The 25,483-nt window shown below is 36.9% G+C and overlaps 2 long non-coding RNA genes across 3 annotated transcripts in view; one reads left to right on the forward strand and one right to left on the reverse strand.

Annotated features, from left to right (window-relative positions):
• The window catches only part of LOC309493934, a 189,043-nt gene that overhangs the window by 60,248 nt on the left and 103,312 nt on the right, over positions 1 to 25,483 (forward strand). The window lies entirely within an intron of this gene.
• LOC309493962 lies at positions 1,114 to 25,362 on the reverse strand. Of its 2 annotated transcripts, XR_014204140.1 has the most exons (4): positions 25,292 to 25,359; positions 25,082 to 25,122; positions 1,336 to 1,397; positions 1,114 to 1,206 (listed from the first exon to the last, which is right to left on the reverse strand). It is a non-coding gene; the product is annotated as an uncharacterized lncRNA (long non-coding RNA). The 2 variants fall into 2 exon arrangements; XR_014204139.1 differs by having other exon boundaries at positions 25,082 to 25,362.

Consider the following 25,483-nt stretch of genomic DNA (forward strand, 5'->3'; position numbering starts at 1 on the left):
CGTCGAATTCATGCACTTACTGTACCGCAAATATTGCGTTGCGTTTTTTTTGCAAGTGGTACATACTTGCACGGTGGGTGACGCACAGAAGCTAGGGGAAAACACGGTTTGTCGAACCATTCGCAAGGTCAATCTGCAGGAGTACATGAATAGTTTCATTAATAGTGTTCCCCGGACATTTATCGACCATGTCCATAAAAGAGGGCTTTTATAAAATTGCCGGTAAGATATATTGATAGGGTGACATCACATGAACACATTTTTTTTTTTTCAAAAAGCAAATTTCACAAATGTACTATACAATACATGTTAAGAATTATTTTAAATCTTTTTTATTATTATTCTGTTAATCTTATTATAGGATTCCCTAGAGTCATTGCAACATTTATGCAGTCTATTTCTCCAATCTCCACTGCTCTAGGGGAACATGAGGCAGATTATGTTAATAGGAAGTCCTATCACAGCCTTAATGTTCAAGTAGAGATGATGTGAATATGTGAGACGATTATTTTCTGTGATATGAATCTTTAAATTAATAGTAACATTAACAGATTTAACAATGATCTACTAAACATATCCTCTGCAGACGACTTGTGGTGGTCATGAACGTATGATCACAAGTTTGGATGCCAAATAGCCTGGCTCCAGTGCTTGACTCAATTTTCCGTGAGTCTTTGTTGTGTCAGCGCTTTGAGGAAAGCAAGTTAAATTTGGTACAATACAAAACACTTAATTTGAACTGAGATAGAAAAACCTACACAATAACCCCCTATCATGACCCTCAGACAGGGCCACAGCACCGCTTCAATGTGGCCCTCAGTAAAACCAGAGTGAAGATAGAGATTACCTTTGGCATCCTAAAGGCACGTTTCACCTGTGTTCGGCGCTTCAGAGTCACCAGAGCGGACCACTCAGCTGGTGCAGATGTAGATGCAATCACCATACAATATTACACTTAATAAAAGCTCATTGAAACTGCAGATAGGTCTCAAACTGTTTTATTGGTTTTGTGGGATGGGGGGGAGAAAGAGCAAGACAAAGTTGCATTAATAAATATTCATACTAAAGTGTTACTTGGTTAAATAAGTTTTAGCCTCCTCAGCTCAGTCCAGATCCTTTAGTGAACAGTCTAGTTCAAGACTCCTTTAGTGTGCAGTCTAGTTCAAGACTCCTTTTGTACAGGGCCCTGACTGAGTCTGTTTCCACCTGAAACATAATTCCACCACAAACATGATCGTTACAAGTTTTCTGGAGGCTCAACAAATCACAAAAAGTTCCTTGACTTCCTACAAACGCAGGACTGACTGTAATTTATGTCAAGGGTTTTAAATCCACACATTTCTTCTGAAGCCCATTGAGGTAGAGGCCTCAGTTTCTGGGGCAGGTTGTGAAAAATCCTACAATAAAAGAGATGTGTAAGGGCCAGTCCCTTTTTTATGCCACACATTCAAATGTTTGCCATAATAAAAAGCCCAGTGCATTCACATTGTAAGAACTGATAAATTAGGAAATTCCAGACAGTCTGTTTCGGGGGGTGACCAGACCCTGAAAGGACAAAAGGACCTCTCTGGAGATTACCATTTGAACTGGCTCTTATGCACCATCAAGACGAAAGTCTCACCTCCGAGTCATCTACATCTCTTTCCCTCTCCCCTCACCCCCTCTCTCTCATGCTCAGATGATCACCTGAACTCACACAAGAACATGATTTAATGTGAATATTTAACATTGACTGTTATGTTTTTGGTGTCATTTGAAATGTCTCAAAGTGAGTGGTACAGATATCTCATATCCAGATAGATCAAATAAAAGGAAATAAGGTTTAGATAAGTTTAGAGGAAACTGGTTTAGAGATAAGGCCAGATAAGGCAACCCCCCTTTCATTGAATAGAAGCCATTTGAGGGAGGTCTCCCCCATCCCCCATGTCACCTGGTCAGGAGAGAATAAAGGAAGGTGTTCTCGCGCTCTCTGGCTCTTTCTCTTTGCTGGTCACGAATGGAATAGGGAGTTGCTGTCTCTCTCTCTCTCTCTCTCTCTCTCTCTCTCTCTCTCTCTCTCTCTCTCCTTCTCTCTCTCTCTCTCTCTCTCTCTCTCTCTCTCTCTCCCTCTCTCAGGTCAAGCTGGGTAAGACTATTTGATGTAACCAATGTATAACCATGTTTTAGATATTTGAATTGATTGTGGAATTGATCTCTGATATCTGAAATATTAAATTGTTACATATGATTATTATAACTGATTTTGACATTGTTCATTTAATGGTTAAAGGAATAGTCAAACATTCGTTCACTTTTAGTGAGGCAGATTATTAAAACCTTTCATTTATGGAGTCAGATGAATTAACGAGTGAGTACATGATTAATGTACTGCAAATTTAACCAACCAATACTTTGCATGAGTGAGGACAGAACACGTGATAACCTTCCCCGTGTATTGGCGAACCGGCAGATTGGGCCAATATAGCGGGCCTTACAAAATTGTGACCTCGAGACGTGATCTCAAAACAGATCAAAACAGTTTCACGAGAAACGTCCTCTCCAGCAAGTATTGGGATTTTAAAATCAACAAGAGGTTTGAACATCTTCTCTTTCTTCCACGGTTGTGGTAAGTAAATTTGCTTTGCATTTTTAGAAGTGTTGAAGAAATGTTTGCATTGCTAATGCTAAATGCTATTGTCAATGCTAAGCCATGCAGCACCCAAGGCTAATGCTAAATGCTATTGTCCATGTTGCTTTCAAAACGCTCAAGGCTAATGCTAAATGCTAAAGCCATGCTGCGTCCAAAACCCTTAACCCTTTTGTGTCACTGGCTGACTGAATTGTTTATGTTTAATTCAAGTTTATATGAATGGCATGAAACAGAGATTAGAAGTATCAGAATAATCTAAGTAGTCCCATTATTGTGAAATCATGTGTACTGATCATGTCCTGTTTACATTATGGACCGAAAAGGTTGAGCCTACACTGTACAAACTCAGTAGAAAAGGTCTTAACATGGATGCTATTGACAATGAAATTTTCGCTTGGTGGAAAACAGTGGGTAGTAAGCAGAAGAAATCAAAACATGGTGAAATAATTGAGGCTTTAAACTTCATAAGTTATAAACGGCTAAATGAGTTAACAAAATTTCTATCTTCGCTTATGGATGCTAAATGTGAAGAAGTGCATTCTAAAAATGCAGAGGCACAAAAGTCTGAGGAAAAGATTCAAGATCTTCAAACACAGCTAGATAAATTACTAGCTGAGCTGTTAGCCCTGACTAAAAAGTGTAAAAATCACAAAGACACCATTGCAGATCTTAAGGCTAAGCTAAATGCTAAAAGCAAGTCTCCCAACAAGCTTAACAGTGATTGGGCTAAAAATGTACACTTCTTAGATGAGGCAGCCTGCTCTAATAATCTTGTATCTTTTCAGACAGATGAAGCATGTGATAAAGTTATGAAAAGAGTGCCTGTTTCTGCCCTTAAGGTGATACGGCACCCAAACGGCACAGAGTCAACCATTCGGCGTCCTTTAACAGTAACTGAATGTAGCTTGTTTAAAGCAGAGATCGGACCATTCCCTTTGAAAGGGCCATTTGAACCATGGTGGAGACACATTGTTAGTCTAAAACATGCATTTCAGCTAGAACCAAAAGATATTTGGCAAATTGTTATCAGCTCAATTCCAGATGTTCTGAACTATAAGATACCACAGGTTTTGATGACAGGCACCATTGTGCAGTCAATGCATCAAAATGAGCCTGAGAGCGAAATCTTGAATAGACTAAAACAATGCCTTCGCGAGCTGTGTGGTTGCAGTCCTGTTGGATGGGAATTGATTTTCAATCGGAAACAGAGTACTGAAGAATCGTTTGAGACATATGCAGAAAATATGTTTGAACTTTTTGAGGAGTATTCTGGAATTGAGGGTGTTAACCACAACAATGTAATTCTCCTTGAATTCCTGCTTACAAATGCAGGGCCGCGTGTACAGCAATCACTCATGTGTGGTGCTTCTCCAGCACAAAACACATTCGAAGGTATTGTTAGTTGGGCAACAAGAATTGAGTCACGAAAACAAATGCATGGTGAGGTAGCTGTGTTAGAATGTCATGAAGATCCTCCATCTGCAGGAGAATTCAGAAAGCCACACTGTGGCAAACTGAACAGATTCTGTAATTCCTGTCACAAAACAGGCCATACAGAGGAAAAGTGTTGGTCACTGGGCAGAGGCAGACCTCCACCCTATTTCATAAAACGCAGACAATCACAATCTAATGACAAAAACCAGCACTCTGCAAGTAACCAAAGCTCAAATGCATCTAAAACTCTTACTGACCTAACAACTTCAGCTATTAGCGTCATTTGCTAGTCGGGTAGCAGCCCAATAGCAAATAGCTTAAATGTTTAACATCTAAATTCATTGAACCTGTCTGCATTTTCAAATTTGAAATTGTGCTTAACCCTCTGAGGTCGAGAAACGCGCCGACGCGTTTTGCTGGATTTTTTTCACATAGCAGCAACATAAACTTAAATTACTCCGTCATTTATGGTTATACAGAAAAAAGAAATATAAAAAAATAATCTGTGATATTTCTACTTTTGTATGTGTCCACTTACAATCAAATCAAAACATTGTGCTTTTGTAAAATAAAGAAAATAAACAGGGTGTGCGTTCTGCCTCTCCGTCGCGGTGAACTTTTTTTTCTTGAGCACGTCTATAAACTGAAACAAAACTCAGCGAATACTTGCAGTGGCGGAACTAGAGTTTTATACATGGGGTGGCCAGGGGGTGGCCACTGCTAATTGCGGGGGTACACAGTACACAGTACACACACACACACAGTGGAAAAGCTTATGGAAGGAATTGGGTCACTCTGTTTGTGTCTATAAGTGTTGAACATCCAAAATATTTGCAGAAAACAAAGCTGAAGCACCAAGGAGATAAGATACCGTAGCATGTGTCTGTTATGAACTGCTGAATTTATTTACAAAAAAAAAAACTCATTTACAATTTATTTTTTATTTTTATTAGATATAGCAGGCATCAAGCAGACATGTACTTGAAAAATGTAAACAATTTTATTGCCCGTCAATATAAAATCTTATCCTATGAAGATTTAATACAACATAATTCTTTCATTATAATAATTTATAATTATTCTTTCTAATTATAATTATTTAATTTATTAAAAAAATTGTTTTTTAATCTGGCAAAATCTTCTCAACTTAAATTCCTGAATTTGGTATGTGATTGACTGCCTGTGTCTGGTAGATGCTCTGACCTGTTGCTGGTCCTGAAGTCTGACCACACTGACTCTGACTAGCCAGTGGTGATGTAAGGGCTGGGTTCTGATCTGCCTGTTAGTCCAGTCATTTTAAGCCAAAATGGGGGTCAACCTTGAACAAATTGCAACAGAAGCAAACTCAACTGATTTTGCATCCTCAATATGTCCTAAGTAAGGAAAAACAAGTCCCGAAGAATCCCATTAGGGGAAAGTTTCGAAAAAGACCCAAATATAGCCTATTCATTCTTTCTCTCACATGAATAGGGTATAGGGTAAAATTAGGGTAAAAATTGTAACCTTTATATATCACCATGAAAATTACTGAATTGATTACTTACATCAAGACAAACAAAAAATGTATTACAAGTTTTTTAAAATTGTTTGTTAACATGGACAAATGGTGCATAATCTAATTATGTATGTGCTAATTTGCATAAATACCACAACAGATCTAAACAGTGGATATAGCCAGGTGAAAATGTCTTGTTGAATCTTGTTGACATATAACTGTAAAATACTTAATGTTAAGGTCTGAATGGAACCCATTTAGGCTACCCATGATGAGCATTAATACATAGAGGCAGGAAGTACTTTAGAAACCAGCCTTTATTAATTTTTAAGAGATGGGGTTTGGGTCTGTGGGACTGTTTCTGGGGGACGAGTCTGAGGGAAGAACAGGAGACAATGGTAAGGAGAATGCAGAAGACAAAAGGTAGGTAAAATAAAAAGTGAATCTCCAGAAACAGTTTTCAAAACTTTCCCCTAATGGGATTCTTCTGGACTTTTTTTCCTTACTCAGGACATATTGAGGATACAACATTATTTGATAGGGATGTAACGATACCCTCATGTCACGATTCGATACATATCACAATACTGAACTCACGATACGATATTATTGCGATACTACAAGACATATGATAAAGGTTGACAAAAAATGAACTGTTGATTAAAATGCTAAATTTGATATTACATTGTGGGTGTTTATGAATAGGCTTGGTAACCCAATGCACAGGACAATGGTGACACCAGAATAAAAATATTCATGATTCTGAAGTTGAAAATACAGAATTATCTTAGATGAATATGCTAGCACTCTGTCACTGACTAGATATATTTAAAATAATGTAGGCCACTTTTTACTGGTAACATAAGACATTTGGCATTATCAGGACACACAAATATTCCCCTATTGGATTGTTATACATTATATTCAACATTATATATAGTAGTTTAATGTAGTACTGACACCAATACTGAAAACTAGAAAACTATCCACGATACATATTGTTACATTTTTGTATTGCGATATATTGTGACACGATATTTTGTTACACCCCTATTATTTGAGTTTGCTTCTGTTGCAATTTGTTAAACCTTTTTTCATAAAATGACTGGACTATGTTTGTGCTTATTAAAAAGAACTCTTATAGCCTATCTCTCCCTTTCTTTTTATGTTTAATTGACCCTGTTAAAAAATATGCCAAATTTAAAATATGATTCCAATCATATTCATATTCTAATCATCATCCAATTACCAACATTTTTATCTTAACTCTTTCCAGTATAAAAAAAATGGTGTTTTTGGTAATTTTCACAATTTCATGGCACCCCAGAATATTTTGTTGTATGAATATCTGAACATACCAAAAGAAAGAACAGACCCTGATGTGCTTTAAAAAAAAAAAAAAAAAAAACTGTTTTATTCTAGCATCGTGCGTCTTTTTTATCAACACTTGAATGTTGGCAAGTTTCATAAAAAGCAACATGAGCAAAAAGCTGAGAAAATCGCATTTTTATCAAAGACTACATCTAGATCAGATTTAATGATGATCAAAACACAGTAGATCGAGTCCATCAACACCCTACACCCATAAAGCTTCTCAGTCCTATAGTGATCGCATTATAATATCTGCTCTTGTTTCTGCTCTTCTTTGCCTGCGTTTTCATCTCCTATCCTCACATTAGCTAGAACATTTGTAGGCTATACTGTAACGTACACACGGCAAGGTAGCCTACTGTATATGCGTGTATTAGGCAGAATGTATTCGGAGCAAACCCCCCTGATGCTAAACCTTAAAAACTTACTTCAAATATGATGTTTTCTTATTCGGCGAAGTTCAGTATCTTGTAACTATGTGCCTTTATGATCTCGTCCTCTGCTCGTCCGTTTGAAAACTGCGCGCGCGTCGCGCTGCTGGCGAACGTAATTTTTTTTTTTTTTTTTTAATCAGCATCAGCAACTGCCAGTAGCAAATAAAATTTTGGGGTGGCACCCGGGGTGGCCAATCGCATGTCAGGGGTGTCCAGTGCCACCCCGGACCCCCCTCTGGCTCCGCCACTGAATACTTGTGACACATTTATGAGCCATATACCTTTATAAACATTTAAGTGTGTACTTTTAAATGATCGGATTCAAACTGAAAACAAATATTCTCTGTTTAAGTAATTTGTATAAAACCAACAGGATGTCCAGTATCTCAAACGCTTGCTAATTACTTTTTAATTCGACACGCCCACTCGCGCAAAAGAGATTCACATGCAAATCTCCACATGGAACGCGAACGCCCTCGTTACCTCAAACACAAAACACCAAAACACTTCACAAGTCTCTGATTTTCGTCCAGTTTGGAAGACACGTCTGAGCTTACATTGGATTTACATCAGAAGAAGAAGAACGCGATTTGAAGACAAGAAAGATGTAAGGTAAGAAATTCTTACTTATTAGTTTATGGTATTGTTGCATAAACTTCACATTGCAGTTGAACTGTTGCTAGATATATGGTGAATATTATACTATTTAGACCCGTGTTTCCTGTTAAATACTGTTTGTGGATATCTGCTCAAACATAGATATGTATAACCATAATGTTTAATATTTTGGAGCGCGATGGCGTTTGAATGTATCATATTTTGGAGCGCGCTGTGGGTTTGAATGTATCATATTTTGGAGCGCGCTGTGCATTTGAATGTATCATATTTGGAGCGTGATCGCGTTTGAATGTATCATATTTTGGAGCGCGATGGCGTTTGAATGTATCATATTTTGGAGCGCGCTGTGCGTTTGAATGTATCATATTTTGGAGCGCGATGGCGTTTGAATGTATCATATTTTGGAGCGCGCTGTGCGTTTGAATGTATCATATTTTGGAGCGCGCTGTGCGTTTGAATGTATCATATTTTGGAGCGCGATGGCGTTTGAATGTATCATATTTTGGAGCGCGATGGCGTTTGAATGCATCATATTTTGGAGCGCGATTGCGTTTGAAAGGAAAAATGCACCAAACATTAGGCTTTATGTTTTTACTATTATCTCATTTCATATCATCATAACGAATGGAAACATTTGAAGTAACATATGATAATCAATATATTTTTCTCTAGCGTAGTTGTTCTTGAAATCTTTTGGAAGATTTAATTTATTGTTATTATTATTTTATGCAGCACTGCGTAGCCTATGCCTACAAGGCACAACAAACCTGGTGTTCATTATATATTGTTGGAAACGTGTGTGTGTGTATTCTGTGGATTTTAAAAAGAAATTTTAACCAGAAAAATCTATAATCTATTCCCAAAATCGTGCAGCCCTATAGTTTCTCTTGATATCAGTATGTTCACAGTTTTTTCTTTTTCTTTCAGGGACCAGATGCAACTGAGTCCTGCTGACTTCAACATTCACATGAGTCTCTGTACATGAACATGGTAAAGTGAAAATCAAACACCTTGGAAATGAAAGGTATGTACAATGTTTTTAGGAATGGCACAAAGGTCTCTGTCTTTGGATCATTGTTTTCAATGTGCTCTTTTGTCATTTGTTGTGTATTTTTGGATTATATTGTGTTGTAAATAAATCCAAACAATCTAAAAGCCATTCTTTTTTAAATCTCCTCATTCTTTGTGCAAGGTTGCTCTGAATGACAGGGCCTGATAGCTCCTAATAGGGCAGTTAGGGGAGTGTCTTTGTCTTTCTCAGGTGTTGAAGGCTTACATATTCATGAGATGATCACGCCTTTTCGCATAAGGCTTTTTCACACAAAACACGTCTTAGAAATTTAAAATCAATATATTGTCTTATCTGAATGAGCAGTCAGGGTGATTTTCACATAGTTTTGGAGCAAATATTCTAGGCTACGTCATACAATTTTCAAAAGTCTTGTGAAGAAATAATCAGTATGGGTTTCATGGCCTTATTTCAGTGAGAATTTTTTTTTGTATTTTCACAAACCACGCATAAATGTCATTATCTCAAAACTACAAACTTTTACATACATGCTGCTGATATATTATTGTAGCAGAGTTTGTGCTGAATACAGTGTAATTAGACTTTAGCCATGAAAATGTCACTAGTAACAGAAAAAACCACAAATGTCAGAGCATGTCAGAACACCTCCAGGGCCCAGAAAACAGCTCAGACCCCAGAGGGTTAACACATCGTGCACATAGAACACAATTCGGTTGTTTGTGCTACAACATGCACATAGGCTAATTTAAAGTTTATTGTTTAAACACAGGATTGCTTTACTGTAAGTGTACACTGTTAGACCTTACCGTTTTTTTTTACAGTAAAATACTGGCAACACTGTTGCCAGTAATTTACTGTTAATTGTGCAGTTCTTTACTGTAATCTACAGTATGTTACTGTAAAATGCACTAAAACTCGAGTTAACTAATTTCACTTGCAGAAACCTTAAATTGACCAACTGTCATTTACATGTATTAAACTAAAATGTATAATGCATTAATAACGTGAGCAAAGTATTACTGTGAATTTATTTCATTTGAAACCACAACAAAACTTTTGCAAATAAAGAGATTTCCACTGGACCAGCAACTACACAGTCACCGCCTGTTAAATAAAGCAACATGCAGCATATCATCAATATTTGTAGATCTTCTCCTGCACTGAAGCACAGGCTCTACTCTTCTGCACAATGGTGACCCAAAAAACGAAATTTTACAGTAAACTACTGGCAACAGTGTTGCCAGTATAAACCTGTTTTATAACTTACAGTTTATTACTGTTAAAATACATTTTGTGGGTGTGTCTTTTTATCTTACACTGTTAACCCTTTACACCCCACAGGAAAATCCACACTACAAAGAGTAAAAAGTAACACTGAGACAGTGTTGCAGTGAGATAATTAAGAGAATATGTAAGTGATTGTTGAGCATTAGTGATGAACACCTGCTGTTAATAAGCAGAATCACTGAAGAAAAGAGAAACACAAGAACAGAAAATAGAGAAACACAAGAACTACAACTGACTTCCAGCCATTACACATTATTACACTTATTATTAACCAGTATGACTTTGTTTCTGTCATACAGAAATTGTTATTGAAAATGTTTGTTTGAAGTTACCATTATAGAGATCAGTGCTTGCTTTAGTTGGGATGCTGATGCTAAAACATTAGTTTTTCTGTTGTTGCTTGAGCTGTGTTTTTGCAAGTCACGCTTGTGCGCACACAGTTTATGAATGATTGTGGTTGTAATGCTTATGATGACAAAATCATCATATTGCCTGTTCATTCACTAAGGAATTAATTCTTATTCATTCAGAGTTTTATCCTCGATCAAAAGTGTTACATTAGCACTACTATGAACCTACAGCAATAAATTACTATGACTCATTTTTTTTAACACATCATGCATAAACCAAAAAAAACAGAGCTACACTATATTTTAGAAACACAGAGATATCACAATTTAGCACATTAATCTCAACAATGGTGGCAATATTTCTTTATTTATTATTATTCATGCAGCAGTGCATGCTGGGAGTTTTATATTATCCTGGAACCCAGCATGCATTGCGATATGAAACTTTTCACCATTGTTGAGATGCATGTGCTGATTGTTGATATCTGTGTGTGTCTGAGTCAAGCAGGAGTAAAATAAAATTGAATGCACTATATGATTGTTATTTTTCAGAAGACCTGATTATAGAAATATTGATTTTGTTTTGTAGATACACAGATTTATGCTAAATATGACATATCCATAATTTCAATTAATATATAGAGAAAAAATCTGAAAATCAGAATCAGATAGTCCAAGATGATTGTGACATCATCACAAAATAATAAAAACACCTGATCAACTACCTCTTGACTTTTTCTTGCCATATCAAATGTGTTTTATAAACTCACTGTTACAGCAGTCAGAGAGAGATGAAAGGTAAGAAGTCAAGAGACAAGACCAACTAAAGCAAATACTGATCTTCATCATGGTGACAACAAATTTTATTATTAACTAAATCTCTGTTAATTCTCAACAATAACTTTTGTACATGTATGAAAGAAATAATCGTAAACTGGTTTGTAAACTGGTTTCACACTCAGTGTTACTGGAAGTCAGTTGTAGTTCTTGTGTTTCTCTTTTTTCTGTTCTTTTTTCTCTGTCCTTCAGTGATTCTGCTTATCAGGTGTTCATCAGTGTCTCAATTCACTCTCTTCTTTTCATTCACTCTGTCAACGGGACTATATTAGTGAACTAATGTAGGGAATAGTGAATGAGGGTATAGGGTGTGATTGGGAAAACAGCCTCTGAGTGTCGATTTGGAGCACTGTTCATTTACAGTATATTCCTGTAGGCTAGTTTTGTTTTCTAGGGTATATTACTGTTTTAATGGAAAATGGTATGATACTGTCTGAATTACGGCTTTTTTTACAGCAAGGGTTAACAGTGTAGTTGAAACACTTAGGCAAAGGTGATATAGATGTTGTATTCTATTGCTTTGCTGTGGGTGTATTTGGAACACTTAGGTAAAAAGGTTGTAGATGTTGTATTCTAGGCCATGTGTCCTGTGTAAACTGAATTAAACACGTGTGTCTATGCTAAATTTGGTGGCTATAATGTGATTCACAATGAATTTGAAAATCAGAAACTGCGAACGCATCTCATTAATCCTGAAACAAAAAAAACTTTTCATATTTAAGGCTTCAGAGAATGAAATATTGTTATGTTTGAATGTATTCTGAATTACTCTGAGATTTGTTTTTCCAAATGGATCCGTATATTACCACAAGGTTGCGTCAGAGATTAGCCACGGCTAATAACTGATATCAGGAAGTGTGCGGGCGACTTGGATGAGAGGATGGGTTAGTCCGACTAGGATCAGCGAGATGCTGGTTGATCAACCCAGCTTGGACGCTTTCGATGACTTCTGTTCTAATTGAATAGTTTTGTAAAATGATTGAATTAAGTTCCTGAAGGGCATCCAAGGGGGCTATTGAATATATCTTTGATTGTTGCGCGTGTACGGCAAAATCCTAGATATTTAGCCAATTGCCTCAACTTCTGATCTTCGGGGCTGACCACTTGTGCCGGAGACCTGGTGAGGAACTTGCGATGTAGTTTCCTGATCTAAGCGGGTAAATATAAAGTCAGAGTACTTAGAATAATCAAACGTTAAAATGACCAGTAAAAAAGACTAAATGAGAAGAAAAGGTATTTGAAATAGGGCTGGCCGATTTAAATCGCGATATTGTTATGCGCATCTCATCAGTAATGCCGGTTCCTTGATAAGTAGTAAATCGCCATCACCTGCTTTCAGATGAAGCGGCATTTACTACAAAGAGCCGTAGTTAACTGACAAGCTGAGCCAAATCACATCAATATCGCGGACGTATCGCCAACGATATTTAATGCGATATGGCTCAGCTTGTCAGTTAACTACGGCTCTTTGTATACAGCAAAACCTCCAGTGTTAAATTAACACTCCTGGGAGTGTATGAGTCCACACTCAAGAGTGTTTACGTTAATGAGATAACTAAGTGATTAATTTAGTGATGATTGAGCATTATTGAAGACACCTGATGTTAACAAGTAGAATCGCTGAAGGAGAAAATCGCAAATTGTAAGTTACCATTATTGTGATGGGTAGTTGCTTTAGTTGGGCTCTGACCCTTTCATGTGTACTTTAGATTTTGTTTGGCGGTTGTATCTGAGTTAAAACTGCCAGTTGAACAAAGAAAAAAAAAGTGATCTTTGTTGGTTATATTATGACAATCATCATTTGAACTTGATCACTGAGTTCATTAAGATCCTTCTTTCTAACTTCGATTTATGTTGTTGGTTACAGCATAACTGTGAATCTGAATAAATGGCCAGAATTTTTGATATAAAGGATTTCTTAAAACTTGTTTAAAAAAAAAAATCATTCTTTTAGGCACACACAGATGTCAAGATTCAGTCTATGCATCTCAACAATGGTGAGGAGCAGAATATTCAATGAGGAAAAGTAAATTACATAGACAATTCAGATCGTAATTTATTCATACCGCAATGCATGATGGGAGCCATTAATGAGTTGTGATTGGTGGCAGCCACTGCAACATGCTTTATTATTGTCACCACCATTGTTGAGATTCACAGGCTGATTATTGATGTCTGAACGTCTTTTTGATTAGAGCAATGTTTATTAAATATTTTGAATTATAAGTAAAGTCCTGATAATCATAGGCTGAAGAATCACAAAACTGCTGCTAACAAGTTAAACCAAACTATCTTAATATGTTTTACTTTTCAGATCACAGTATGATTATGTCAAAACATAACCAACACTATAAGATAACATTTTACTTTGTTCATTTAACTGTTATAAATCAATAACAGCAGACAAACAACAGTAAATATTAAAGTAAACATATAATGGTCTAGAGCCCAACTAAAGCAAACACCCATCACCTTAATGGTAACTTACAATTTGTGCTTTTCTTCTTCAGTGATTCTGCTTGTTAACATCAGGTGTCTTCAATAATGCTCAATCATCACTAAATGAATCACTTAATTATCTTCTCAGCCCTAAATGCCGCTCCATCTGAAAGCAGGTGATGGTGATTTACTACTAAATCAAGGAACCGGCTTTACTGACGAGATGCGCATAACAATATCGCGATTTAAATCGCCCAGCCCTAATTTGAAACCTACACAGCAAAATCCCCAGTGTTAAATTAACACTCCTCAGTGTTTATATGTGTCCACACTACAGGGTGTTAAAAATTAACACTGAAGCAGTGTTGAAGTTAATGAGATAATTAAGTTAACACTGAAGCAGTGTTGAAGTTAATGAGATAATTAAGTGATTAATTAAGTGATGATTGGCCATTAGTGGTGACACCTGATGATAACAAGCAGACTCACTGAAGGAAAGAGAAACAAGAATAGAAAAAAGAGAAACACAAGAACTACTGACTTCGAGCCATTATTGCACTTATTATTTTACCAGTTTGACTTTATTTCTGTCATACATCTACACACGGTCTTATTTAGATTTGACAGAAGTTTAGATGGTAATGTTTTATGGAATGTTTCGTTTCATGTCACCATTATGGTGGTCAGTGTTTGCTTTAGTTGGTCTCTTGACCCTTTACTGTGTAACATTAGTAATTTTCTAGCTGCTCCAACTCTGTGCTTATAGAGCATATGTGTTGTGGCAAAATAAACTATGATTTGGGCTGTGTTTCCTGAAATTACTGAAATTACTGATTTATAAAATTAATAAAATAAATTTTATTAATCCTGAAATTACTAGTGACCTGATTCAATGATGTCACCCAGCATTATAAACTGATTATCCACATGTTTTTATTAATTTTTCACTACAGTAGTTACTTCCAGCAATGTTTTAAAGATCTGAAGGATTTAAAATCACACACAGACATCAAGAATCTACATATGAATCTCAACAATGGTGACAATCAAACAAATGCTTAATGTTGCAGTGCATGATGGGAGCCACCAATCAGAACACCTCAATGGCTCACATTATGCATTGCAGCATGAATAAATTATGCAGCTGAATTGTCCTGTAATTTTCATTGTTTTTTTCTGTTGGCTTTTATTTTGCTATTGTTTTGTTCTGACTTTAGTATCTTGTTTTGTGATGTTCAGAGTTGATCTGTTTGTCACTAGTTTGTTTATTGTCACCATTGTTGAGATTCATATGCTGATTCTTGATGTCTGTGCGTTTAAACACAAAAACTTCTTTGCTCAAAGTATTTTCAAAATTTTTCATATTGCTGTTGGATCTCAAACTGTAGAATCTCAGAGTTACAATCACCAATACTAAAACGAGACATCAAGCATATAGTCAAAGATTTAGAGTCTGAATGACATCAGTGAATCAGGACACTACATGATAATGTTTTTATCATCACAACATATTGTGAGCAGGTCATGTTTTCTCTTGCAGTAACAAATGTGCTTTATAAACACAGAGTTGTAGCAACCAGAGAAAAACTAATATTAAAAAATGAAAAGAGTCAAGAGCCCAACTAAAGCAAACACTGACCACCAAAATGGTAACTTGAAAAGAAAAATTCCATAAAATATTACCGTCTAAACTTCTGTTGACTCTCAATAACTTTTGTCGATGTATGACAGAAATAAAGTCAAACTGGTAATAATAAGTGCAACAATGTGTAATGACTCGAAGTCAGTAGTTCTTGTGTTTCTCTTTTTTCTGTTATTGTTTTTTCTCTTTCCTTCAGTGAGTCTGCTTGTTATCATCAGGTGTCACCACTAATAGCCAATCATCACTTAATTAATCACTTAATTATTGCATTAACTTCAACACTGCTTCAGTGTTTACTTAATTATCTCATTAACTTCAACACTGCTTCAGTGTTAATTTTTAACACCCTGTAGTGTGGACACATATAAACACTGAAGAGTGTTAATTTAACACTGGGGATTTTGCTGTGTAGAAAAGAAAAAAGAGAAAAAGCGAATGTACATCTTATCAGCCCTGAGCCAAAAAAGCCTTTTCATATTCAAATGTATTGACATGATAAATAGCAGAGACTTGACCATGTGTGTTTAGCATGTGCTGGCGGTTCATTGAGTGTTAACAACGACAAAGTCCCTCATTGGCTTTCAGCCTGACCTGTGTTGCACATACAATGCACTGGCCAGTACGGCTGCGACTACAGGGCCAAATCTAAAATAAATCGTCTTTTGAAAAACGAACACTTTAACAAATAAGCCGTTCCAGAGACTCTTCAGAGACCGAAACCAATATAATTGGACTTGTATTGTAAAATAATATAATTATATTATAACTTGAATTATAATAAACATTATATTACACTCGCAGAGCAGGATAATAATTGGAGAAGTGTGACTTTCGTCATTAAAACTGAATTTCTGAAACAGAATTTCATTTGTGTGCTACCCAGTGCCCCCCAAAAAAAGGGGGAGGGGTATGCCGAATTGTGGCACACAGGTAATAGCAAACCAAATTGTGCAACAACTAAAATGTAATCGAATCAGAGAAGTAAATTTACGAGGAGGGTGTGAAATGCTAAACAGCAGACAGAAGTACCACAGTTTTTTGCAGGTCGAGAAATATCTGCATGAACTAAAATGTGTGAACGACACCATAAACAGCAAATGCTAACCAGACAACACTCTCAGAAATAGGGGTACAGCAGGAGTCCATTTCTGTCCCCCAAGGTACATATATGTACCTTTTTGAGGGTCAAAAAGGTACATATATGTCCCCAAGCATTAAAAGGTACAAATATATACCGTTTATTTTAAAGGTTAAGGTACAATATCAAAAGACAGCCTCTGCTAAGTTATTTTATTTTATTTTTTGTAAAAAAAAAAAGTTTTATTTTATTTTTATTTTTAGGTTTTAATGATACCTTAATCATTTAAGGTAGATTTTAACTTATCACTATATTTTAGTAGCCTTGAAATAAAGAAAATAAAAGTTTTGTAAGTAATTTACTGATATTAAATCATTAGAACACAGCAAAAACTCCAGTGTTAAATGAACTTTCCTGGGAGTTTATTTGGCTCCAGACTCAAGAGTGTTAAAGTGTTAAAATATGAGTGTTAAATTAACAATCAAGAGTGCTAAAGTTAATGAGCTAATTAAGTGATTCACTGAGTGATGATTGAGCAATATTGAAGACACCTGATGTTAACAAGCAGAATCACTGAATGAGAAAATCTATTTTTTTAAGACACCGTTGTGGTGATCAGTGTTTGCTTTAGTTGGGCAGTTGACCTTCAAATGATTATCTTTAGATTTTGTTTGGCTGTTGGTCTGACTTATTACAGCCAGATGAACAAAAAAAAAAGTTGATCAGGTGGTGTTGGTTATATTTTAACATAATCATAATTTGATCTGAATCACTGAACTCAATTAGAGCCTAATCTCTGACTTAAATGTATATTGGTCATTACAACATCACAGTAATTCTACAGATTAAGATCCAGATTTTACAATATAATTCAAATTATTTCTTAAAAGTTGTTCTGATAAAGAAAAGGAAAATCTTTCTTTAAGGCACACACAGACATCAAGATTCAGTGTATGAATCTCAACAATGGTGACAAAAAGAATATTCAATTAGGAAAACAAGACAATTCAGATCATAATTGATTCATACCGCAATGCATGATGGGAGCCATGGATGAGTTTTGATTGGTGGCACCCAGAATGCACTGCAACATGCTTTATTATTGTCACCATTGTTGAGAATCACAGGCTGATTCTTGGTGTCAGTGTGTCCAAATAATATATTTTTTCAAAGTCTTTTGATCAGAACAACTTTCATGAAATCTTTCTGATTACATTGAAAATGATTAATATGGTATAATATTAGAATCACAGGCTGTTGTAATCAACAAGGTAAACTTAACTCTCTAAATGAGTTTTGTGATTCAGGTCATATTATGATTATGTCAAAACATAACCAACACCACCTGATCAACTTTTCTCTTTGTTCATTTGAGAGTTGTAACTCAGATACAACAGCCAAACAAAATCTAAAGTTATTAGTTTAAGGGTCAAGACTCAAGAGCCCAACTAAAGAAAATACTGATCACCATAATGGCAACTTAAACAAGAGATTTTCTCCTTCAGTAATTCTGCTTGTTAACATCAGGTGTCTTCAATAATGCTCAATCATCACTCAAACAATCACTTAATTATCTAATTAACTTTAACACTCTTGAGTCTGGAGCCAAATAAACTCCCAGGAGAGTTCATTTAACACTGGAGTTTTTGCTGTGTGAGTTCATGGGTGGAATAAATATATGGCAGGACTTTTACTTTCTGACCCCTGGATTCTCCACCTCTGATTATAACAAACGTCTTACTGCGACCCCGTAAGTGTTCATCAGAATGTGACCCACGGGATCAAGGAGGGAAAACTGTAAGAATTGATAAATTAGGAAATTCCAGACAGTCTGTTTCGGGGGGTGACCAGACCCTGAAAGGACAAAAGGACCTCTCTGGAGATTACCATTTGAACTGGCTCTTATGCACCATCAAGACGAAAGTCTCAGCTCCGAGTCATCTACATCTCTTTCCCTCTCCCCTCACCCCCTCTCTCTCATGCTCAGATGATCACCTGAACTCACACAAGAACATGATTTAATGTGAATATTTAACATTGACTGTTATGTTTTTGGTGTCACTTGAAATGTCTCAAAGTGAGTGGTACAGATATCTCATATCCAGATAGATCAAATAAAAGGAAATAAGGTTTAGAGAAGTTTAGAGAAAACTGGTTTAGAGATAAGGCCAGATAAGGCAACCCCCCTTTCATTGAATAGAAGCCATTTGAGGGTGGTCTCCCCCATCCCCCATGTCACCTGGTCAGGAGAGAATAAAGGAAGGTGTTCTCGCTCTCTCTGGCTCTTCTCTTTGCTGGTCACGAATGGAATAGGGAGTTGCTGTCTCTCTCTCTCTCTCTCTCTCTCTCTCTCTCTCTCTCTCTCTCTCTCTCTCTCTCTCTCACGTGGTGCATGTTGGGAGGTTGTGGGTGAGAGTAGTGCTGGGCGGGAGTGAAGCTGTGAAAGTTTCACCTTTTGTTTTGTTTTTCTTCTTCTGCTTTTTTCTTTCTTTTTTTTTGTACTTTATGGTTTGGTATTAGTTCATTTTTGTGGAAAAGAGGGAGTCGAGGATGGCGTTCCACGCGGAGACGCCATCCATCTCTCTGCGCAATGGCTTCAGGTGTATGCCGGAGGATGGAGTGACGGTGGAGGATGTTTTAGTTGCGGTAGGAGGGAAGGTAGGGCATGAGAATATTTCCTCTGCTTCTAGAATGAATAGAGCTGTAGTCGTTTTTTTGAAACAACAACAACTTGTAAATCAAGTGATTGAAAGTGGGCTTATCATTAAAGATGAATTAGTGCAAGTTACACCGCTGCATAATGCGTCGAGTAGAGTTGTAATTTTGAACGTCCCACCGTTCATCTCTGATGACGTATTAGAGCGTGAATTAGTGCGGTTTGGCAAGATTGCGAGTCCTTTCAGAGCGATCTCTCTGGGGTGTAAGAACCCGTCATTGAAGCATGTTATGTCTTTTAGGAGACCAGGTTTACATGTTTTTAGAATCACCGGATCGCACACTCAACGTTTCTTTTCGCGTAAAACATGAAGGGGGAGCATATATGATTTATGCAACTACCGGAAGTTTGCGTTGTTTTGAATGCGGCGATGTCGGCCATAAACGGCAGATGTGTCCGCATAAAGATCGTGGACAGGAAAACATCGGCCCAGTGATAGAGACTAATGCTCAGGCTTCATCCATACAAACCGGTCAGGAGGAGATTTCAGGCCTCACGGAGGTAAGGCAGTCAGAGGTGAACGTGGTTTTAAATCTAGAGGCGAATACCTCAGAGATGCCAGTGGTAGCGGCAACAGTTTCATATACTGGTGATGATGTGGTTAAGAGTAAAGAACACTTAGTTGTTGAACAGGACAATACATGTGACGAGAATGTGTTGCCAAGTACTAGTTCTGCTCAGTATGTGTGTGATGCAGAGAAGAGTCGAACAGATTCAGTGACAGCAGTAGAGGATGACTTGTCAGATGAGTCTTCTGTGTTGGATATGGACTCCTGCTCACAATATGGGTTTGAGGAGAGCTCTCAAGATCCCCAGAAGGAGATCTCTTTATATACTTTAGAGGAAATTGATCAGTTTCTGGATAATACTTTTGGAAAGCAGGTTGATGTTAAAGAATTCTTTCCTGATGTAGAGAAATTTGTTAAGTCAGTTACTTTTCTTCAGAAGACTGTGGGGGTTGATCTCCAGAGCGAAAAGAAGAGGTTTCGTCTAAAGAAACATTTAACCACTGTTAGAAAGGCTCGAAAAATAGAGAAAAAGAGAACATCAAGAGTACTGTTCTAATTGTTTTGTTTTTTTTAAGCTTCACATGGTGTCTTTTTCTATATTTCTGCTCTTTTCTGCCTGTTTGCTCTTTCTTCCAGTATTTTTAATGGAAGTATTGAGGGTTGGCTCACTTAATATTAATGGTGGAAGGGAAGCCATAAAACAAATGTGAGTGCTGGGTTGGCAATCTTATTCTCTCCAGATCTAAGAGTTAATGTTTTAAAAAAAGAGGAACCTGTAAATGGAAGATTAGTAGTAGTAAAGGCTGATATTGATGGTTTTCTTTTTTACTTTGTAAATGCATATGCACCTAATGTGGGACAGGAACGACACATCTTTTTCAGTATATTAAGAAATGCTTTAATGTTATGTGCTGATGGAAATATAATCATGGGAGGTGATTGGAATTGTACTGAGAATTTTACTATTGATCGCACAAGTGAAGAACCTCATCTTCAGTCTTCATCTCAATTATCAAAAATAATTCGAGAAATAGATCTTTTAGATATGTGGCGGATCAAACATCCACAAGTGAGACAATATACTTGGATTAAAATGACAGATAACAAAGTCAGTGCTGCTCGATTGGATAGGATCTATATGTCCAATCATCTTAGTAGTCGGAGTATTGATTGTTGTATTATTCCAGTAGGGTACACAGATCATCATTTGGTTTCTCTTACTATAAATATGTCCAAGTGTACAAAGAAGTCTTCTTACTGGCATTTTAACACTAAATTGCTTCAGGGTCTTAATTTTTGTAAACATTTTGAGACTTTTTGGCAACAGTGGAGATTGTGTAAAGGCACTTTTGAAAATTTAAAACAGTGGTGGGAAATAGGGAAAACAAACATTAAATTGTTTTGTTTGCAACATACTGCTAATTCCACTATTAAATTAAGAGAAATTATTCAGTCAATTGAAAAGGACATATCAAATATGGAGGTGGATTTAATTAATAGATATGATCCTAATCTGTTTAACAACCTGCAAGAAAAAAAAAAGAGAACTGGGGTTGGTTTTGAATGAAAGGGTGAAGGGAGCTCTTGTAAGGTCTCGTTTTGTCTCTGTTAATGACATGGACGCTCCTAGTGCTTATTTTTTTAATTTGGAGCACAAAGTGGCACAACAGAAACAAATGTCATGTCTTCGCCTTCCTGATGGGAGGGTGACCAGCAATATTACAGAGATGAGGCATCATGCAGTGACTTTTTATTCCAGTCTTTATGCTGCTGAACAATGTGATACTGACTGTGCCGAGCAGCTAATGCAAGACTTGCCTCATATAGACTCAGACTCTAAGACTGCCTTGGACACTGAACTATCTCTTCAAGAACTCACTACTGCAGTTGGTCAGCTTGGTATTGGACGATCTCCTGGTATTGATGGGTTGCCGTCTGAATTTTACAAGCGTTTCTGGAACTGTATTGGAGAAGACTTGTATGAGGTTTTCTGTGAATGCAGCAAAGATGGTTGTTTGCCTATATCTTGTCAACGCGCTGTGCTATCTTTATTACCAAAAAAGGGAGATTTATCTCTTTTAAAAAATTGGAGACCTGTTGCATTACTGACTACTGATTACAAAATTATGTCTAAGTGTCTTGCTAACAGACTTAAAAAATATCTCAACTTGATTGTACAAAAAGATCAAACTTATTGTATCCCAGAAAGAACAATAATGGATAATTTGTTTTTAATTCGGGATATTTTAGATATTTGTAAAAGTTTTGAAATGAAAGTTGGTTTAATTTCTTTAGATCAAGAGAAAGCCTTTGATCGGGTTGATCATGGTTATCTTTTTAATGTTTTAAAAGCTTTTGGTATTGGTGATTCTTTCTTGAACATGGTCAAATTGCTGTATTCTGGTGCTGCTTGCATTGTAAAAGTGGGAGGTGGGTTAAGCCGGCCAATCCCAGTTTCAAGGGGTATCAGACAAGGTTGTCCTTTATCAGGGCAACTATATAGCATTGCTATTGAGCCTCTTCTTTTTAATTTACGTAAAACTTTGTCTGGTTTTATTGCTCCTGGTTTATCTCAGAGTTCAAGTATTACTGTAAGTGCTTATGCTGATGATGTGACTGTATTTGTCAATCATGAAAAAGACATTAATGCCCTGGTTAATGCACTCAATGTGTATGAGAAGGCTTCATCGGCGAGAGTGAACTGGGACAAAAGTGAGGCTTTTTGGGCAGGGCAGTTTTCTGTTGAAAATCTTCCACAGTTGCCAGGAGATCTTACATGGAAAAGAGAGGGGTTAAAGATTTTAGGTGTTTATTTTGGGAAAAGTGAGTCTCAAAAGTTAAATTGGGAGGGTTTAGAGGAAAGAGTGTGTACCCGATTGTCTCGCTGGAAATGGTTGCTACCCCAGTTGTCCTACAGGGGAAGAGTTTTGGTTGCTAATAATTTAGTGGCTTCTACTCTTTGGCATAAACTGTGCGTACTGCAGCCACCTACAGGACTAATCCAAAGTATTCAAAGGAGTTTGGTGACTTTTTTCTGGTCAGGACAACACTGGATTCGAGGAGCGGCTTTGTATCTCCCAGTACAAGAAGGCGGGCAGGGCTTGGTGGATATTAAGTCCAGGATAATGACTTTTCGGCTGCAGACAGCCCAAAGACTCTTGTTTAATAAAAACTCTGCCTGGATGGACACTGCAACAGCTCTTTTGAGGAGGGCAGGTGGAATGGGCTTTGACAAACATTTGTTTTTAATGAATTTGCCAGAGAAAGAAATGGTGGATCTCACCCCCTTTTATAGATCTGTGCTGGAGGCCTGGAAGGTTTTTATCGTATCAAGATCACCTAATACACCTGCTGGTCATTGGTTGTTTGAGGAACCATTGTTTTTTAACTCCTTTTTATCTTCAAGACTGTTGTCATCTGAAAATGTGCGAGCACGACTGTTAGCGGCTGGGTGCAACAAGCTGGGACATATCCTGCGAAGTGATTTGCAAGACTTGAGCCAAAGAAGTGGTGTGAAATCAATCCGGTTTTTACAACAGTGCATTGCAGAGATTTTCAAGGACTTGAACACAGATTATCAAGTTTTTTTGAAAGACCCAGAAGCCCTAAATGAGTGGGCTGAGGGGTATGGTCATCTTTTTCCATTAATCAATGTAAGCCCGGCTGTGGAAGACTGGGTAGAAGATGAAAGCCGTTTACTGACTCTGAAAACACCAGTTCTGGAAAGTTTTGATTCTGCTGGAAAGAAATCTCTCTATTTGATATGTGTTAAAGTTTCCAACATGCAATTTTTGAATGGAGTTTCTTCAACAAGATGGACACAGTTCTTTGGATCTGACTCTTCCCCTAAAGGCAGCTGGCGTACCCTGTACAAATGTCCGATCGACAAGAGGACAGGTGACCTCCAGTGGAGGATTGTACACGGGGCAATAGCTACAAACAGACATGTGGTACACCTCAATCCTAGTGTTGGGGTGGGTTGCCCGTTTTGTTCTGAGACAGAGTCAATTTTTCATCTCTTTGTGCAGTGTTCACGATTGGCTAATCTTTTTGATTTTTTAAGCAATTGTTTTCTGTCCCTGGGTGAATCTTTTTCTTTTCAATTGTTCATTTTCGGGCCAAAGTATTCATTGCAAAAGAAAAATGTGACGGTTTTAATTAATTTTTTATCTGGCACTGCAAAATTGGCTATTTGGAAGACAAGGAAAAACAGACTGTTGGGGCAAAGGTCAATAAGTGTTGTGCCTATGTTTTTAGGTCTGGTAGCTTCTCGAATTAGGGTGGAGTATGCATACTACAAGTTGGTGGAATCTCTACCAAAGTTTAGAGAATTATGGGGAATAAATGAAGTATTATGTACACTGTATGATAATGAATTGGTTTTGAGGTTTTTAAAAAAAAGGGGGAAGAATGTAATTATTCATTTATTAAAAAAAAAAACAATTTGTGTGTTTTTGTAAATCTTTTGTAATAATAGTGAGTCAATTGTAATAATAAAGGTGAACTTAATCCTCTCTCTCTCTCTCTCTCTCTCTCTCTCTCTCTCTCTCTCTCCCTCCCTCTCTCTTTCTCTCTCTCTCTCAGGTCAAGCTGGGTAAGACTATTTGATGTAACCAATGTATAACCATGTTTTAGATATTTGAATTGATTGTGGAATTGATCTCTGATATCTGAAATATTAAATTGTTACATATGATTATTATAACTGATTTTGACATTGTTCATTTAATGGTTAAAGGAATAGTCAAACATTCGTTCACTTTTAGTGAGGCAGATTATTAAAACCTTTCATTTATGGAGTCAGATGAATTAACGAGTGAGTACATGATTAATGTACTGCAAATTTAACCAACCAATACTTTGCATGAGTGAGGACAGAACACGTGATAACCTTCCCCGTGTATTTGCGAACTGGCAGATTGGGCCAATATAGCGGGCCTTACAACATCAACAACTGTCTGAGAACACACAGACAGAGTGTCTTCATTTCCTCCACCCTAATAAATAAAAATAGGCCAATGTAAAGCATAACTGTTGTAAAGCAGGTTATGTTTGGTGTTCTGTCTGCTGCATACTGACCTCTGTGTGGAAGACTGTGTGTATGTGTACTGGCTTCAACAGGAACACTGTATTTCCCTCTACTGCAGAACATACAGTCAGCCATATTTAAAACTTAAAAGTAGTAATGTATTGCACACGTACCCAGTGTTACTTGCTTAGAGGAGCCAGCACCAGGGTCAGATTGTACAGAACCTGTAATCACATCCATAATCGGCCGTCCCTTATTGCCTACTCAGAGCCAACTCCTCCGCCACAGTGCATTCTGGTTTTCTGAATTTAAGTCTTTATTTCTGTTTGCTGCAAACAAGTGTTTGTGATAAAATGTTCACAAAAGTAATAAAAGGTTGTGGTAAATACTCACCACTTTGAATTATATTTTTATATTTTGTCTTTATCTGCTGCCAAGAACATTTAGAGTTGGGGTTGCATCTAAAAATCTAAAAATCAATGAATATTAATCTTTCTTAATACATAGTACATGCACATTTTTTATATATTATAAAAATAGGCTATAGGCTATATTACAATAGGCTACACATACATATATACATAC

Source organism: Leuciscus leuciscus, assembly GCF_965113295.1.
Source record: "Leuciscus leuciscus genome assembly, chromosome: 3".
NCBI lineage: Eukaryota > Metazoa > Chordata > Actinopteri > Cypriniformes > Leuciscidae > Leuciscus > Leuciscus leuciscus.